The 13,590-nt window shown below is 23.3% G+C and overlaps 1 protein-coding gene across 3 annotated transcripts in view; it reads right to left on the bottom strand.

Annotated features, from left to right (window-relative positions):
• LOC129610201 (probable serine/threonine-protein kinase DDB_G0282963) overlaps positions 1–13,590 on the bottom strand; it is a 28,210-nt gene that overhangs the window by 9,749 nt on the left and 4,871 nt on the right. The window lies entirely within an intron of this gene.

The raw sequence follows: 13,590 nt of genomic DNA, 5'->3' as shown, positions 1-13,590 counted from the left end.
GAATTCATAACAATTAGATAATTGAGGTTTATTTAAGACACTCGTAAAGATTTTTAATGAAATGCAATAAAGTTATGAGTAAATTTAATTTTTATTACCAAATATATATACACATATGTAGGGCAAAAATTGTGTAATGTTACACAATACAATATGGTAACGGAGTCCACATTTTTTAATCGGTTAATGTGAAATATTAAACAAGGCTAAGATTTCGGGAAAGAAATAAATATTCTGAATATAGTATAACAAAATATTAATTCTAAAGCAGCTTTTTCAAACAAGTTCATCTTTTCAACCTGCGTTCAAAATCCTAAAATTTCAGATATTAACAATTTATTATGCCGAGAAACAAGATGCTTTTTCCGCAAAGCTAAAAAGATGGCGGGTTTAATATATATGTATTAAAGAAGGGTAAGTATTAGCGCCAGTTTATCAAAATTATTTTGAATAATAGCAAATCGTTTCTCTCTTTTGTTCCAGTTTTTACTCTAGTTTTCTTTAATATTTTGCAAGTTCCAAATTGTTGCTTTCATGCAAATCAACTACTGATTTGTTTGAAGAACATTTATTATTATCCTCTAGATTATTCGATATTAACACTATTCAACGACAAAAATTCAAGCTATAAGATTCAACCTTGTATTTAATTTAAATTCTTCTATACAAATAAAGTAAAACGTACACTTGCATAGACTTAAAAGAAAAAAAAAAAACGATTATTTCATTTTGTATTTAAAATTCTCTTTTTAACAATTTTTTAAACGGAAAACATGGAAAACATTATTGTATATGCAAAAATATACTTTTTTCTTTCCCTCACACTTTATTAAAAATTCTCTACACAATTTTTTTTTCCTTCTTGAGCTTCATCAGAAAAAAATTGACATTAATTTAGTGTTTAATTTAAAAATAAGAAAAAAAAAAAAAGAATTTTTTTTTTAAATGAAATGCAACAATTGCAATGTACTCGTATAATGTTGCATAAAAATAAACAAAAATAATACAAAAAAAACATCAAAACTCTTTTGAAATTTAAATTCTACTCTTCTTTTTTCTCCTTCATGATTATAGAAAAAAAAAAACCTTATGCATACGTGTAAATTGTAGCAGCGTCTGTAGACGACAACATCCGTGAGAGCTTTTTTCCTTTTTTCTTTTTTTGTATATTTTTTTTTTTTGCTTGTTTTTGCTATTGCCATTGTGTATTATTTTTCGAAAGCACTTACAAAAAAAAAATCATTAAAATTATTTTTAAGTATTGGTTTGGTTTTTTTTTTCTTTTTGTTGTTATTTTTAAAAATGCACGCAATGTAAAAATAGCAAAAAACAAATAACAAGAACAGCAGCAAACAATAAAATAGAAAAAAAATAAAAGAATACGCAATAATGAGAAGAAAACCTTCAAAATATGTAATGAAAAACTAAAAAAGAAAAACAAAAATTTAAACATAACAAAAATACCCGATTACCAAAAAAAAAACAAGTTAAATAGAAAAGAAAAAAAAAACCCATCAAATCGGCCCTGAACCAATCCAGAGGTCTTTGTGCTAATTTTTCTCTTTTTCTTGCTTCTCTGCTTTAGTTTTATTATACGGCGTTTTGTTGTATTTATAATTTTAAGGTCTTTTCTTTTTTTTTTAACACTCGAGGTCATAAATTAATAGTTATGGTTGGCTTTGTATGTACAAATGTATGAAGTACATACGATTATTTTTTGTTTTATAACTACCATACTTTTTTATTTTTCATTTTAACCACCATTTCACTTAAAATATCGCATGTACCCACAACACCTATTAAATAGGAATATTATACAGGAATGTGTGTAATATGATTATGAGTTACGTATATAAAACGTACATGAATGCATGCATAATGTGTTCAATTATGATTACATATATATTAACTAAGTGAAATATATGTATGTACATTTATGTACATACTTTAACACTGTGTTTGTGCACTTTATGCGTACATACCATATTACAAAAAAAAAAAATATAGGGTTATTTGCACAATTTGCAAATATATTATAACAATCGACCATCGTGATTATTACAATTTTATTTATTTTTCTTTTTATTATTATTTTCGTTTTTTTTGCTTTTATTTTTCTCTTTATCAACAAAAATTATATTACGTGCTTGTAGGTTATATTTAAAAAAAAAAAGAAAAACATCTCAAGGAAATAATATGCATGTATGTATATGTATGTATATAGAATGTATGTTTGTGCAGACAAACAGACAAACATATAGTGAACATACTCGTATACTTAATATGACATTTTAAGATATTTTATTTTTTTTTTCATTTTGTTCGTTTTATTCTTTTTAAGTATAGGTGTCGCTGACGTCATTTTATGTTAAAAACACTATTTTTTGTATATAAATACAAAGTGTTTCATTGAAAGAAGAAGGAAAAAGTTAAAGTATGTAAAGTAAAAGAATAAAGGAAGGTTTTTTTTTTAAATTCATTCATTGACACATACATATTATATACATACGTACCAATACAATCTTCGAATATAAAATAAGTGTATTGTGTAAAGTGATTTCGTTGGTTTACCAATACAATTTAAAATAATTTATTTTTATTCATAGAAAAGCTGGACATTATGTTGTAACATTTAATATTATATTATAAAATTTTAACAATTTTTTTTTTACAATAAATTGCAACTACAACCCAAAAAGAGAATTGAAAAATTTTAAAAATATTCTTTGATTAAAAATTCATTCTTGCTAAATTTTATTAATTAGTTATAGATAACTGTATGACAAAACTAGTATAACAATTATGCATTATTGAAAACTTTTAGAATTTTTTTCCAATCACTTGCCATAAGAGCATAATAAGGGAAATTAAACTAATAAAATATAATAAATTTCAATTAGGAAGCTTTAGAGCATTTAGAACATAAAATACTTTAAGCAATTCCCGGAGTAGATTGTATAAGATTTGAATCTTACCCAGCATTTACACGTACAAGTTACTTGCAGGAAAGTTGCAATACATACAAAAATTTTACTAACACATTGAAATATTTCTACTTGCTTGTTTACTTGCAGTTCAACTTGCAAGAAAATTTTGCTGCCAGTAATTTGAGCAAGTAATTTGACATATTGAGAAATTCACAAAAAAAAATTTGTTGTTTTGATTTTTTTTTTTTTTAATTTAAAATTTTTGAATTTTGTTTTGAAAAAATTAAACTTAGCAAACTTATGGTTTCTAAAATTTATAAACAATTATATATATTGCTAGTTGTTTTCTTCTCAAAGACATTTTCAAAAATTAACTTGCTAAACGCCTACGTCATAATAGCAAGTAATTTGACATTTCGAAAAACTAATTGACAATTAATATTATACAAACTTGCTTGCAAGTAACTTGTATGTGTAAATGCTGGGTTATATATGAAAATACAAATATAAAATTGGATTTCGAATAATAAATGTCATGAATTTGACATTTACTTTTAAAATATTAAGCCACCTGCCGGGAAAATGATTCAGTCGTTCCTTTCAGCCATTTTTTTATAGAATTTGTAACTATTATTTTATGTGATTTTCTTTGGTATATTAAGCGTTTGAAGCAATGAATTAATATTTAAGTTCTTTACTCCTAAATATTTGATATTTAATTTTATTGGTACACCTTGTTCCAAACTCCTTAAAATAACGTTTAATACTTAATGAGGTCAATTGAATAAGTAAACCAATTGAATGCTGCGTGTTATTATTATTAAAAAATAAAAGAAAAAAAAAGTCAATGTTTTATTATTTTAATTATAAATCCTTCCATCTGTCGTTATCAAGTTGGGTTCATAACATTAACCTACATTTTGTTTTTTATTTCTTTTTAAATTTCAATAATTTGCAAAAGTAAAGTAAACCATTTTTTCTGGTTTTTTTCATATTTTTTGAATAAATACATACTTTTTGATAAAATAAAATTTTTGTAATGATTAAGCATACATTGAAGGTTATCCGATATGATTTATGCATGTCTCTCTCATACGAGTATGTACCTTTATTTTATAAACATTAAATTATATATAAATTTGAATAAATATTATTTATCGTGATTATATTTAAGTAATAAATTTAAATTAATTAAAAAATAACTAAAAATGACCGGTTTATTTCAATGCGATGATTTTTATTAAAAAGGAGTAATTTGTTAAGTAGCCAATTAACATTTTAAAGAGAAAAAAAAAAACAAAAGAAAAATTATGTCCAGTCTAAACAGTCATAAAAATTTTTAATAGATTTTTTTTTTTTTTTAATAATTTAAAGTTTTAAATCCTTATATGTTTATAAATAATTCTTTTTTTAATCACGAACATTTTTCATTGAAATTGACGTTAATTCAAGTTCTTTTTTAAGTGTTTCTTTAATTTTTTTGTTAAATGAATTTCTCTTAAATTTTACAATGATTGCGTTTCTTTTTAATATGAAAGTCAAGGAAGTATATCACAATTATTATGTGCTTAACAAAAAATGTGAAGATTATAATTGCAATGTTGAAGAAATATGCAAAAAAAAAAAAGGAGAAAATGTGAAATTTATTTTTATTTTATGTTTTTTTGCATTTCTTACTTAATTTTCAACAACAACTTCATTTAACAAAAATTTAATCACGTTCTATGCCACAAACAATTAAATATAAAATGGCTGACATTGTATATTTTGTAGATTCCATGGTTCAATTTAAACTTAAAGATGTTGGTTAACAATATCGTATACATGATATATTTTTAGAAACGATGTTTTGTATGCATAATTATAAAATTGTATACATATATTGTGGTAATAAGGAGCTAAAGAAAATTTATTTATGAAATTTTTAATCCGACCAACAGAAATACGAACAAAAATATCAACTTTTAAAATTTTGCAAGTATCTACCGCGTGACTACATTATTTATTTTAAAATTTTTTAGTATTAAAATTTCTAGTATATAAGTAAATAAGTAATTAAGTAATTGTATTTTGCAATAATAAAACTATTATTAATATAAGTACTTGACAATTTAATATCAATAATTAATATTATTTTGGTTTCCTCTATTCAGAAATCACACAATAAATGATAGGTTGTGTCAAAATCGTGTTAAAATGGTAAACTAAAAGGAAAAAGCCGCGTGTGAGAAAGATCCTTTCAATTAACACTAAGTATAAATTAAAGAATGTAAAATTAAATTGAATTTTCATGATAAAATAAATGAATTTTGAATTGAAATTAACATAAATCGTACAACTAATTCGAAAATTTTTAATTTTGATTGAAATCTGCGGAATCGAATTTTTTGAATTAATACAATTTTTTATTAATATATGTACGTATGTGTAACGAGCTCATTGTTTAAATTTTAAAGCAAATATTTGGATAAAAAACAAACTTTTGAAGATCTATTTAAATATAAATGCAAAGGCTTTATTTTGCACAAAAATAATGTTTGAAATCCAAAAAATACGCCTATAAATAGGCAATTTTCAATTAATTAGTTGTGTTTTTTTTATGCTTCATTAATAAAATTGTTGCGGGAATTCAAAATATGGTAACTTTGAATTGGATTGAATCAATATTGTTAGAAACATTTGCCTACAACTTCCAAATTTTGAAATTAGTCTTTTGCAGAAATTTTTTCATATCTTCATTTTTTTATGTATCAATTTTTTATGTTTGTTAAATAATGACTTTTTTAATAACGACTTTCTTTTAATATGTATATATATTCATAGCATGGTTTTAGGAGGTATTAATCTTTGCTTTTAATTAAAAAATTTAGCCATAAAATTTTGATATTTAAAAATTTTTATCCGATTTGTTAAAATTACATTTTTTTTTATTTTATAATTATTTTCTTATCCATCCTATACTAGAGATCTGTTATAAATATAATTAAATAAACAATAACCATAAAAAAAAATAAATAAAAAATAAATCAAAAATTCTTTTCCTTGAATTTTATTTTATTTTTTAATAACCTTTATTGAATTCAAGTACTTATATACTTATAATAAATACCACATGATATCATTTAATACCTTAATTGTATCGCGTTAATGTAACATTAAGAAAATGAAATCAAATAAAATATTTATGTATGTATATGTATGTACATACAACGTACATGCATGTGGACATATATAAATCACAAATTGTATAATAATTGTAAATACAAACCGTCATACATAAACAATAATGTTTAACATTATATTATTTCAGAATAATAATAAAAATAAAATCATACCAAATTCCGAGATAGTATTTAATAACAATAATAATAAAAAATAAAATTAAAAGAAGGAAAACAAAAAAAAAAAACCGAAAGAGAACAAATAAAAAAACAAAATTATAACAACAAGAAAAATTTTTATTTGTTATCATTGCCAAATGAATTACCTTGGCACCAATTACATCAACCAATCAGAACTTCAAGGTTCTAGAATAATAACAAAAAAAAAAAAAACAAAATGAAAAAGGAAAATACAAAAAAAAAAAAAAATATCTTCCATGTATTAAAAAGAAGAAAAGAGAAAAAAAAATATAAAAAAGGCAAAACAAATCTTCAAAAAATGTTTACTTTACTCGAAGAAATTCATTTTTCTTTTTCGACAAAAGAAAACAAAAATTTGTAACATAAAAATTGACATTATGTACAACAAAACGTTTTAGAATAAAATTGACATGTAAGGCTAAATAACGAGTCCTTTTATAAAATAATTGAGGGCACGTTGTGTATTTAAACAAATTTAAATTTATGTTTTTTGTTTTCTGTCATTCTCATCAGAAACGCATTGTGAAGGATAACTTGTGAATGGGGATCGGAATATAGTTTAGTGTAAAATGTATAGAATATCCAAAACAACTATACAATTTAAAAAAAAAGATTGTTATATCCTTCTACGCGCTATTCTTGTAAAATAAGGTTGTCGAGATTAATAAAAAAAAACATTCTCAGAAAACCTTCTTTAAAAATTGGTTAAACTTCTCCAAAAAGTATTACCATGTCATGATCATGAAACTCACGCTATATAAATTGACTAACCCCCAAATTAATGTTTTGGACAAATGGTACAGGCACATAAATTCAAAATATGTCAAGCCGCCATTTTAACCTTCCTCTAATCGAATAAATAAAGAATGGTGTGTGAAATTCAGAGTAAAGCTTTCTATACATAGAACAATTTTAAATATATCATAAAACATTAAAACATTAAGACAACTATTGTCCATGGTAATTAAAATCTAAAGCATAAACTCAATATCAGAGAATACATAAGATCTGGCAACAATAATAGTAATTTCATAGCACTTAACAAGTGCAGATAATTATTTTTACTACAAGTAGTTTACTCTAATTATGCATAACTTTATTCACATGTCTGTTCATCATTCATTTAATAACAATTTCAAATGGAGCTCGTAATAATAGCAAAATAATAATTACAAATGAACATAAAATAAATAGAACAAATTTTCCATAAAATTTCATGCATTAATTCTTTTTAAATATTTTCTAAAAAAAAAAAAAAGTGAAAACAAAAATACAGATAAAAAAATTATATAGTTCATAATTATTTATTTAAATCGAAAAAAAAAAAGAAAAATTCAACATTTTAATCTAAATTTATAAAACAAACTTTACAAAAAAAAAAACTGTAGAAAAATCACTAGCGAAATGTTCAGCAACGCGTTCATCTTTCCCCATAAAATCAAAAAAAAAATAATAATAATAATAATGAGTGGAATTAAGTCAAGGCCGTTTTTCTTACTAGTGTAGTATAAAAACTACATACAATACAAATTTCTATATATACAATAAAAACAAAAAAAAAATAGAAAAAAAAAGTAAATAGCAAAAAATGTACGAAAAATATAAAAAATTAAAAACAACCTCAAATGAATTGAACTTTTGCCATGACATCATAAGACAAAAACGTATACAAAGCACATGTTTACAAATACACATACACATACATAATTTATATAATATGAACATGTGTCAGAGTGTTAAATACGTGAAATGTACATAAAAAGTAGGCAATTTAAACAAAACAAAAAAAAAAAGAAAGAGAAATATTACGGAATATGGCAATTCCATTCTCTCGACAAGAAAGAAAACAGAGAAAAAAAATCACTATCTATAGTATATGAATTAAATATTAATAATCAGATGGCGTTCATTGCAATTATAGGAATAATGCAAATTTGGGGAATTCAATGAAATTCAATATCAAAGGTTTAAATACACAAGGTGCATGCATGCAAGTAATTATATACTTGAATCTAAATTTTTCGCATTTTAAAAATTAATAATTACGAAGAATAACAAGCGAAAAAACTTAAGTGAAAAGTTCTGTCCTCTACTAAAAATTCTTTTGTAACAACTATAGGTGATCATACCTTGGCCTATTTTTTTAAAAGACCTATGCGGCTTTAGAAAACCGATGTCAAAAAAGTTATCAAACAAAAGTTGTTAAGATTCCAAAAACATTTTCAAAGGTATGCCGCATCACAATATTTGGCGAATTTTTCTGTCCGAACTTTCTTGCGGAAGATACCTGTTTCAGTGGACGAATCTTACTCATTTTTAATACCGATTTGCGTTATGTAAAAATATACATCTGCGCCAAATTTTAAATCTTAATTCCTTTTATATTCTCAAATGAGCGCTACAATAGTAGACGACTTAGAATTTGATTTTGGGCTTACAAATATTTCCTTTTTGGTGTTACATACGGCATGACAAAGTGAATATACCCCATAAATAATTATTTTTTCAAGTATAGCAAAGCTTGAATAGAGTTAGTTATAACATACATTATCATGAATTCTTCTGTATTTATTTATTAATATTATTGCAAAAATGTAGTTTTAAATTATCATACACTAAAGATAACAATTTGCCCATATTGTTTTCGTTATAAACGTTAAAAATTATAACAGCATAAATAAAAATAACAAACACATTTAAATAAACTAAAACATAATATTATCTTATCAACAATTTGTTATACGTATATGTATAACACTTAATGTAAAATTATATTATAGTGTTGACATATAGGCAAACAAAAAATTTCAATAATAAATAAAGAAAATCTTCTTCTGTTTATAAAAATTGACAGGATTCAGAAATGTCGCTGTATTTGTTTTTTTTTTTATTTAATTAAAATATTTCTCTGTAGAAAATATTTTCGGTAGTGAAAATATGTGGTGCTAGATTATTATCAAACGATAAGATAAATAAATAAATAAATTTTGTTCTTTCCGGTGGTTGAAGGTCTTTTGATTGCATCAATAAAATATAATAAACTTTTTTTTGCTCTGCTTGGCAAAAAGTGAACAGAAGAAAGATTAAAAACTAAAAAGAATTTCAGAAATACTTAAATAATTCCTCTTAACAAATATACCAAATTTGTTTTAGTACGAAGAAAGAGGAAAAGAATTTAAAATTTTTTTTTCTTATAAAAATTTTTCGAGTATTAAATCTAAAAACGTTTTTTGTAAGAAACAAGATATGGATTGTGTGTGTACTCGTATACCTATAATATCACTTGTATTCGATGAACAAAAATTGTGTGCTGACAGAAAATGCCGGAAATGTGAACTTTTTGTTTTCTTTTTCTATTTTGTTTTGAAATGTATAAATTAAAACAAATCAAGAGATCAAAATTAACAAAGTATTAATATTGATTGATAAGATTATCGTAAACAAATTTTTTATAAAATCACTAAAGAAATTTTTATGAGTAAAATTTTTTTGTGTATATTGAAATTTTTGTTAGTAGCAAGCTATATGGGAATAAAAAAAGATTCGAAATTTGTAAATGTGAATACTTCCTTTCAGGAATTTTAAATATGTTACAAAGTAATAAGTGAACAATGGTGAGAGTGTTATAAGTTATAGAGCGTATAGTGTGCCCTAAAATATTGTTATATTAGGTTGCATAAAACATGTTAATAAATTTACTATAATAACAAAATATTTAACAGTATTCTTCGCTTCTTTAATTTAAAACTATCATAAAGTTAAGAATCTATTTGTTTATCTAAAATAGCCAGATATTATTAAGCATTAATTTTAGTAGTACATTTAGTCATCAATTTAATTAATGAAGACTTTTTTTTTTTGAAATCTTTCCAATTGTGTATTTATGTATATGTTTGTATTTAAAAATTAAGGCAAAATTATTTTTAGTAATTTTTAGAGGAAAATAAAAATTATTTTTGTCTTAGTGGATTGCTGTTTTCTTTTTTTCTTGAACGGATTGCTGTGCATTTTTAATTTTGAACTTTAGTAAACAAGCATTTAATTTATACGATTAAAAGTAAAATGAAGTAAATTTGCTTTCTCGTGCAAATGCCCTTCCAATTTTTTTCGATTTAATTCTTCTCCCGATACTCATGCTTTATTAGTAAAACGGCTGGATCCATTTTTTAAAATTTAATTTCCAAATTTGATTACAAAATCTTTAAGAGAAATTAATTAAAAACTTAAAAAAATATTAACCGTTGACCTTGCTGAATAAGGTGATTTCAACATTTTTCGAAATTATGTTTAGCGTAAAACACCTATTTTGAAATCGAATGCACTTTAAATTCACGATTCAATTAGTAGTGGAATGCAGAATACGGTCGAATTCATTTAAATTAAGGCATTATTACATATTTACTCTGCCAAATTAATTGCATAGTTTAAGGGGCTAAAAATATATCTAATAACTATAAGTAAGCCGGATATAACAAATTATAACCACTGTTTTTTTATTATACGCTCAAGTTATTTTATTATTGATTTCAATTAAATTTAAGTAAGATTTCAAAATTTGATGGCTGTCGCTTTTCTAAGCATATATGGATGTATAATGTACAGAATTTCATGCAGACTGGGCACAATATGTTTACACAAGTATATTTTATATTGTTTAATCAGAGTAATCATAATAATTCATAAAAAAAATTATCAAAAGTTAAATATAATAGTTAAGTTAAAATAAAAAATTAAATCAATTAATTTTTCAATAACAGTAAAAAGAAATTTAATATCAAAAAGAAATAATTTTATCTTTTTTGTTTTTTTGTTGTTGTTCAAATAAGATCTTATATTTCAATACCATAGAAATTTCAAGGAAATCAACTTCAAATATAATCGCTTTATTAAATAATAATATTATAGTTTTTCGTATAAGTAAAATACAAGTAGTTTTTTTTGATTTCGCATTATCAAATAAAAATTCTAAAAATGGAAAAAAACGAATAAAAAACAATTTAAAATGAAAACTAATAAAATAAATTGAAACAGTACTGTCCAATTTTTATCGTTTCACAAATAATTTATAAATAATTTACAAAAAATACAAATTGAATTATAAGCAGTCAACTTGTTATTTCGAGAATCATTAAATACTTTATTGGTGAAAAAAATGCGTAATGGCCTCTTCATATTTATGTGTTGCATTTAATTATACAAGTAAGACAAGCTTTACAAAATTATTCTGGGGAACAATTTAACTATCTCTTATTTCTTTTAGTTGTAAAATCTTCCGACATTAACATCAAATATATTATTCATTAAAAGAAGAAAAATTTTAATATAACACATTATTTATCCACTAGATGGAGTTACTGTCAAATGGCATAAAATATATTCGGAAACAATGTTTCAAAATTTACGATATAGGAAATTTGCGAAATGTGAAAATTACAAATTTAAATAGCTAGTTCTTCATATCTAATTTGCAAATTTAAAGCGTATATTAATTTATGTAAATCTTGTCTTAAATTTTTCATTTTTACAATTAATTTAAGTTAATCAAGAACCTTTAGTCATTATTAACCTTTTCAGTGCACACATGTTCTACTTTTGTCTAGCAATATTTTCAAAATGAGATCGTTTTTAAATTATCTAATTAGTTTACTTTCAACTCTCAAGAGCGAATGCAAAAAATATGAGAATATAAGAAACTAAGTATTTTTATTACACAGATATATTAAAAAATAAAAATTTTAAGATCCATTTTGCAAATTTGAGGACAAAATACAAAAGTGGTACATGTGGTACATGTGTGCACTCAAATGGTTAATTTTAGTAGAAGTGCAACGTGGAAAAAATCGGTATGACAAAAAACCTTATATAAAAGGAGAAAAATAATAAGAAAAAACAATTAATCGGTTAAATTTCAAATGATATATACGAATTGAAGAGACTAGAACTATACGAGACTATAACAGGCAACCAAGCTTCATTTTAAATTTATTTAACTTCAAGAGTGTATAACCTTTTCAAAATGGCATAAATTTTCGAAACGGCCTCAATCTTTTTAAAATAAAGTTTTAATATTAAAGCAAAATAATTGTATTTCTTCCTAATTTAACAATCAATTTAATGATCAAGCTCTTATCAAACTTTATAAAGAGCAAAATATACCGATTCCGAAATTATATAGGAATTAAAACATTTATAAATATCAAAATTATTGTGCAGCACTGTTAATTAAAAAAAAAAAAATTTTAAAACTAATTTAAAAAAAAAACAAAAAATATCTTTTTATCAATTTAAAATAATATAGTTATCTCGTTTAGCTCATTAAATGATGACTAAGCATAGACTTGGAATTTTTTTTTATTTTCCTTATTAAAAGTGTTATATTTCAAGTAACAAAATATTTAAATTCCTGATTCTTTGATTTCAATTTAAATCATTGATTTTTTTTTTTATTTTCATAAAGTACACACACAAAAAATTTATACAGAACTATTTTTTTTTCTATTATAAGCATTTTCTATTTTATTTTCGCTTAATTTACTTTGGTATATAGCGTATTGTAGCCGCTATATTAAATACTCCAAGTATTAAATTTATAGTATCTAAGTATAAATTTATTGTCAGGTTTTTTAAGTATAATATACAAGAACACGAATGATACGCCTCGGTTCTTATCTCATTTTTTTCCTTATGACACAGAAATTTGAGATAATTGATTTTATTTTCAATTTAAACTGAATATAATTATTAAATAAAACATCTGAAAACTATCAATTTATAAGGTTAGAGAAGAAAGAATAAATATTTATACGAAAAAAAAAATTCTTATTTCAAGGTAAGTATAAGGTGAATTCAAGGCATCTTGTGAAGTATAAAATAATTGATATGTATGTATGTGTGTATATGAAAAAATTTTTGTGATTTGTCATTGTTGAATTGCCATATTTAAAAATTAGTTATATAATGTTTAAAAAAAAACTTTGTTTTAAAAAATTAAAAAAATAAAATGTTAAGGTTATTAAATTGCATAATACAAAAATTTTTTTGTTATTTTTTTGTGGGGATCCCTAATATACTGGTGCATATTTCACGTCCTTACATAATTTCTTAGAAACGAGATGATTGAAAATGACTTGAAGAACAGAAAATAATAGACGAACTTCTTTTTTCATTGTTTTTATTGAATTATTGAATTCATTTGCATTACCGAGTTGTTTTAAATTTTTATTCATAAATGTTTCAGGAAGCGTCAACTTCATACTCCTACCTTAAAACTAATGTCTAGTATCACAGAGATTCTAAATTCC

This window comes from Condylostylus longicornis, unplaced genomic scaffold (assembly GCF_029603195.1).
Source record: "Condylostylus longicornis isolate FDR11 unplaced genomic scaffold, ASM2960319v2 ptg000044l, whole genome shotgun sequence".
NCBI lineage: Eukaryota > Metazoa > Arthropoda > Insecta > Diptera > Dolichopodidae > Condylostylus > Condylostylus longicornis.
Note: the sequence above shows the minus strand (reverse complement) of the source record. Positions and strands in the feature narration are given on the sequence as shown.